Genomic DNA, 6,929 nt, shown 5'->3' with positions numbered 1-6,929 from the left:
ATTAAGTTGCTAGCTTGGGCTTCCTCATACAATGGTGGTCTCACGGTGGCTGGACTTCCTACTAGACAGCTGTTTCCTTCATCAAGCCCACGTGAGGGCTCCAAAAGACTGAAGCAAAGCTGCAAGGCTTCCCTTGACCTAGCTTTGTAGGTTATACAATATCACTTCTACCATATTTTATTGGTTACAAGTGAACCACAGGGCAAGTTCTAATTCAAAGTGAGGAAACTATACAAGAGTATGAATACTGGGAAGCATAACTCATTGGGAGATTATGCTATAGAAGAAACTATCTTGGAGGCTAGCTACTACATATACTTAACTGTTTAGGTATGTACATATGATATATATAGCTATTAAGGGACAGAAATTATCTTTAAGTGCCTACCAACCAGCAAATGTTTGTTGACAAAGTCAATATAAGTCAGTCATGCACAAAAATGCAATTTAATCAATTCATATGAAAACATTTTAGAGGTTCAGACAATTTTAATTAAAGCTGAAAATTTACTACCTATATAAAGTGGCAATATTAAGTGAGCCTATAAAACAAATGATACAGATTGAGTATAGATTAACATTTGTTGACACCAACTGTGTGCCAAACATTGTGCTTGCAGCTGGACCTCAAGTTGCTTTAAGAATTAATTAAAATATAAATTAATCCCTTCATATGTATATGCTTTCTAGTGAATAAATAAAATGATATTTATAGCTGAAACACATTCAGATCTTTAATTCTAAATGTGAAAATCTATTGCCAGGATTATAGTAGAATCCAAAGGCAAAACCACAAAGAGAATTTATATAGAGAGATGAATAGATAGATGAAGGAAGGAAGGAAAGAGGAAGGAAAGAAGGAAGGAATGAAGGACAAACATTCTTATTCCTTCAGAAAACCTACTCTATATATTTACAAAATAGTTATTCACAGAGATGCTTAAAAACCCTATGAAACCTGACTCATTTTTAATCCATTCATTTAAAAAATTATAGGTCTTCCAAAGTTTTATGACAACTAAAATGATAATGTAATGTTAAGCAAAAAAGCTAATCTGAAGAACTTGATAAGTTGCAAAATAAACTATTAAATACCAAGAGGGCTTTTAAATTCATATGAATATGCCATCTGCATATTTTCAATATGTATAATAAGCACAAACTTAAACTACATTATATCTTTTATAAATGTGTTACTTACATGAAATGATATTCTTAGAAAGGATTTTCGTTTGCTTTGAAATATTATTATCTCAAAGCTGAAAAGCCTGAGTATAATGTTATATAAGAAACACCAGATGGTAACTGTATCATGCTATAATGAAATTTGCAAATGAAAACTGAAGAGGGAAATAATATTCCCAATGGTTGATAATGCTGAAATAATTGTTTTGCTAAAGAGACAAAAATTAAATCCAATCCTTATATTAAATCTACAATGCACCATAAAAATATTTCGCCAAATAATTACCTGTATTTATCCTAAAAGGTCAAGTACTTAAAATGTAATTTACTAAAAATATTGTAATTATTCTAAAATTAAAATATCACTTTAAGAAAAATAAAATGTCACAAACTATTTTCTTATTTCATCTTTCTCTTCCATAAAAAAATAAAATGTTTAAAGATTCATTTGCCAATTTTTCATCATCAAAGTATTTCTGCATTGCTTTTACTCTCCAATGTGCCCTTTTATTTTTTCTCTATTTCTTTCATTTCTAAATGATCTACCTAGTTACTTCACCCTTCTAAATCTCTAGTAACTCTTTTCTACCACAAATTTTAAAAGTTCGATAGGTTAATTAATTCCTCCTTAGCCAAATCAAACCCTCTTTACATTAAACATTAAAATAGAGGACCTCAAAGATCTACTTTACTCAACCTAATTTAAATCGGTTATAACCCAGTATCTTTGATAGCTTTTCACATAGTACCAGTTAATAAAATGATAATTAATATTGTGGATATAAAATTAAGACTTCAAAATTTTTATTTTCAAAAATCACATTTCTTTTACATAAAATTTCATTCAGGAATTTTAAATAAATGTGAGTGTTATCATCAGATCTACATACAATAGATTCATTAACACCAATTTCAAATATTTCCTGATTGCGATCGGCATGTTGTCCCTATATGTATGTACAGTCTGTTGATTATTGATTTTAACTACTTTTCTCCTTTTTTTATCAGCCATATGTTATTGACTATTCCTAGCAGTTCTTTTAGTAATAATTTTCAGTGGAAATTGCAATAAATGCATATAACAAAATTGTTTACATACATATGCCCCTTTATTATGTCATTTACAAGAAACAGAATTATCTGTAGTTTTCTTTTGTTTTTCACTTTTAATAGATTAGCAACTAGCCTGTTAATAAATTTAACATCTTTAATAAATACTGGATAGTGGGATATATGAATTTATTAATATTATGGCATTTATTTTATTCTAAATAAAAATCACTTACAAACTACAGAGCCTCACTCGGTGATATTTCAAATAGAGTATAACTCTACCATATTTACAATATCTCAGCTCTCAATTTTCTGAGCACCCTTGTGTTTGATTAGAAGGAAGTGTAATATTTTCCCATAATCTTCAGGTTCTGAGGGGGCTGGAGTGATGGAAGGAGATGATCCTTACATACAATTAGTGCTGTGAGAGATATCTCGATAGCTGTACTTTAGTGCCAGATGTTTTTGCCATTTTTCTGCTCTGTTGATCTAGTTAATCTATGGCACATACTGCTACTGATTTTCTCTGGACACCTGACGTGTAGTGCACATCTCAGATCGATGAGGAGGTTCTTTCCTCGGCTCATTGTCAGCTCTTTCAAAGAGGTCTCCCCAAGCAGGGCATTAGGACTCCTGTTAACACAGTTCTTTCCTTTAACAAGGATCACAGATTTGAGGAGTCGGGCCAGATAAGCCCTGTAAAGACGTTTAGTGTTCAGGCATCCCTTTAACATGATGATTTCCATTCCTTTGGGTATACATCTAGCAGTGGGATTGCTGGATCGTATGGCAGTTCTACCCATAGTTGTTTGAGGAACCTCCATACAATTTTCCATAATGCCTGCACCAATTTACAGCCCCATCAACACAGGAGGCTTCGCCTTTCTCTGCCAGTGTCCCAAAATAAACAAATAATTGACAGCCCCATCAACACAGGAGGCTTCGCCTTTCTCTGCCAGTGTCCCAAAATAAACAAATAACTGAATAAATAAATAAATAAATAAATAAGGCCTTTTCTTTGTGGCATCTACCCATCATTTCATCAACATGCCTTACCACTCTATATTATCTCTTCTTCCACTTGAGCCTTGCTGCTCTGATTTGGGGTGCCCAGCAGACAGCCAACTGGCAAAGCGAAAATGTGTTTTGTGAAGTCATCAGTGCCACTCAAACATCTGTCTTTTTTTAAAAATTGGAATATTCAACACCAAAATTATTACCCAACCATCTAAAACTATAAAGCCTACATTCAACTTGGCATAAAAAATTGAAAAACATTTTGATCTCAGTCCCGTGTGGTTCTTAGAGTCACTTTGAATTTTATACACAGCATTTCACTGAATATGTAGACTAGTTAGAAAACATTGGTTCTTTTTCAGCTGGATGTACAATTCCTTTTTTTTCTTCATATTAGAAATCCTTTGATAGAAGTATTACAGTATTAGCCTATAATTTAGTTAAATGAATTTAAAACTTAATATGGCCCTTAGAGACAAGGGAAATGAAATAATACACATAATGCATAGTAATAAAGAAATGTGGCACCCTGAAGAACTATTCAGAAATCTAATATTGAGAGTAAAAATGAGTAAGACTAACAGCTTGGATAGAGAATGTAGGTAATAGGTGCATTGTGAAGAAAAGTGGTTTATCTCGGAGTGTTCACAGTTTCTCATTAAAACAGACATCTCTGATCTCCTTCAGTGCTTCCCAGTGAAAACAGGAAAATCACAATGATGAAAGCGTTACCGATTATTCTGTGTTCTTAAAACCTAAAATTTCATATTGAAATGAAAGAAGTTTCTGTTGGAACAGCTGTAAATGTAGTACTTGTATAACCATAAAAAGCAATTAATCAAGGACAAAAATTATTTTAAAAATTCTACCAAATAACCATTTATTTCATGTAATTACAGTAACATAAATACTACTAAATGACTTCTATTATTTATACTAACATTATTCACAACTTGTACAGTTAGACTTACTCAATACAGGAAATGTCAGTGTGTTAGTGAATAAGTGGTCATCATTAAATATGTAGAAATTATTACGGGAACACAAAGAAATGGTAGAGTGAGCTAGAATTTATTTAGCTAAGTGGTGCTTTATGTATCTGTCATTTAATTTTCACAACATTTTTATATTTTTGGTTCTTATTATTAAAAGATCCATTTTACAAGTTAACAAATAAGTGATGCTCATGGAGTTAAATAACTTCCCAAGGCCATGCATCTCGTACATGGTAGGACCTTCTAGATCCAGGCTCTTCATTCTCCACGTTCTGTCTCATAATTCTAACTGTAGTGAAAAGAGACAATTTCTTCTCAAAACAGTTCTTACCTTCTTTGTTTTAGTTTACACTGGAATAGTGACTGTCACTCTCCCTTAACACTTTCTCCTATTTCCTTCCCCAATTTTGCCCCTTCTTCTTAAAATAATAGATTTATATAACTTATGATTTTTTTGAGTGGTACTCATACATGGAATCATACCCATCAAATAAATACCTGTATATCACAAGGCGATCTTCTAAAGATTGACAGTGATGCAAGCAATATAAAAATATTATCCTCAATAGGATGATCCTGGAGGACATTATATTCAGTGAAATAAGCCAAGCACAGAAAAATAAGTACCACATGTTCTCAGTCACGTGGAATGTAAAAATGTTGACCTCAGAAGTAGAGAGTAGAACAGTGGTTACTAGATGCTGGAAAGAGTGCGGGGGAGATAGGAGAAACTGGTTAACAGATACAAAACTACAGCTAGATAGAATAGTTCTAGTGTTGTATAGCATTGAAGGGTGACTATAGTTAATAACACTTTATTGTATACTTTCCAATAGCGAGAAGAGAGGATTTTAAATGTTCCCCACAGAAAGAAATGATAGATGTTTGAGGTGATCGATATGCTAATTACTGTGATTTGATCATTGCACATTGATTGCATATGGAAATATCACGCTGAACCCCATAAATATGTACAATTGTTATGTTTCAATTAAAAATATTACTCTCTTTAGATGAATCACCTTAGTGTAGTCAGAGATTCTTTGATAGAAAAACTAAATTTCTCATTACTAACTTGATATGTCAAATAAATATTTTCATAATTATTAATTTGTACAGTTATTACAGTTGTACTTCAGTTGTCCAACCATCATGAGTTTTGCTACATTGCCTGCTGTCCTCTGTGTGCTAGTAAAAACTGTTATCATTCTGCTCATAAAAAATTCATGTCTAGCTGTTTTCACTAAATTTATGTCAGCATCCTGTTAAGGAGACTGAAAGCACTCAAGTTCCTTAAACAGGAAGAATTTTTACTTATTTATTTATTGAAACATAACTGATTGTACATATCTGTGGGGTACAGCATTGAATATCTGAACAGAAAGAACTTAATGTAAAAAATAGTTGACTAATTATTAAATTGTAAGTAGTTGTTAACTAGTTGGAGGAACAAATGGAAAATGTTGGAATAATGATGACTTTCTAGAAATTGGTCTATTTATTAATCTTTTCAAAGAAACTGTTCTTTATTTTGTTTATGCTATTGTATTTCTATAATTAACTTGTTTTCTTAACATTGTAATTTGTGTTTGGTATATTGTTTTTCCTAACTTCTTGAGTTGGATGAGTTACTAATTTCTCAGCCTTTCTTCTTTTCTAATCTTTGCATTTATGAAAATTTTCTTCTTTTTTTTAAATTTTAGCATCTGTTGAATTTATTCAGCATAACCACAGAGGTATTGTCTTCATGCTGTCACACATAGACACAAATACAAGTACGGTGCAATATCCATATTTAGCCCAATTGCATTCCTTCTTAGGCTCATTTATACGTCTTCATATGCCACAGCCCGTCATCTAAACAGTGGATATTTTCAATGCGAAATCCTTTGTTTCTCAGTATCTTTTGTATACAGCTTCATAACTCCAACATGCAGAGCAGGCAGTTTTCCTTCTGCCATAATTGTAATAATGGTATCTACTGAATCAGGGTAAAGGTTAGCTCCAGGAGAAGTTAAGCCTAGACATGTGATATTTGCTCTACTGAGTACAAATTTGATGGCTCTTTTATCAACCTTTTGCTGTGGCAGGATAAAAGGATACTCGTGAACATTAGGGTTGGATAAATAGGCACCTCTCTTTGTCAAAAAATATGGTAATTATCCACTTACTGTAAGGACTTCTATATGTTTATGGCATCGACTATTTTGACAACACCTTCCTAGGCATGCTTTTATTGAGCCATAGTTCAATACCTGGAAATTGCTCTATCAGTTAGTTCTTAATACCCTTAATAACTGAGGTTTACAACTGGATGCAGTTGGACACATTTTCTTTTTCATTCACTTTCTTAAACATGATCAAAGGTAAAGGAGCCGATGGTAGGGAGGGAATGGGAAAGAAATTGAATTGGCAAAAGTCTGGCAGATGACAGAGGACTGGCACTGACAGAGTTGCTGTTGTTATCCCCAAAAATTTCTTATCATTTTAGTTGCATTCCATTTATTTTAATACAGTTTTTTTTCATTTTGTTTAGATCTAAATATGATCTAAATTCCATTAATTTTTTTCTTTGATCACAAAAAGTATTTTTTAAGTTTTCCACAGAATGACAAGGAAGTGACTACTATTTTAAAAATTTATTTCTGTTATTTTATTATGATCAGAGAATGTAATCTG

The 6,929-nt window shown here is 32.3% G+C and overlaps 1 pseudogene; it reads right to left on the bottom strand.

Annotated features, from left to right (window-relative positions):
- Window positions 1–6,072: 6,072 nt before the first annotated feature.
- On the bottom strand, window positions 6,073–6,608 carry LOC103609197 (annotated as a pseudogene).
- Window positions 6,609–6,929: the final 321 nt, after the last annotated feature.

The sequence above is a fragment of the Galeopterus variegatus genome, unplaced genomic scaffold, assembly GCF_000696425.1.
Source record: "Galeopterus variegatus unplaced genomic scaffold, G_variegatus-3.0.2 Scaffold9337, whole genome shotgun sequence".
NCBI classification, from domain to species: domain Eukaryota; kingdom Metazoa; phylum Chordata; class Mammalia; order Dermoptera; family Cynocephalidae; genus Galeopterus; species Galeopterus variegatus.
This window is presented reverse-complemented; position numbering and strand designations above follow the sequence as displayed.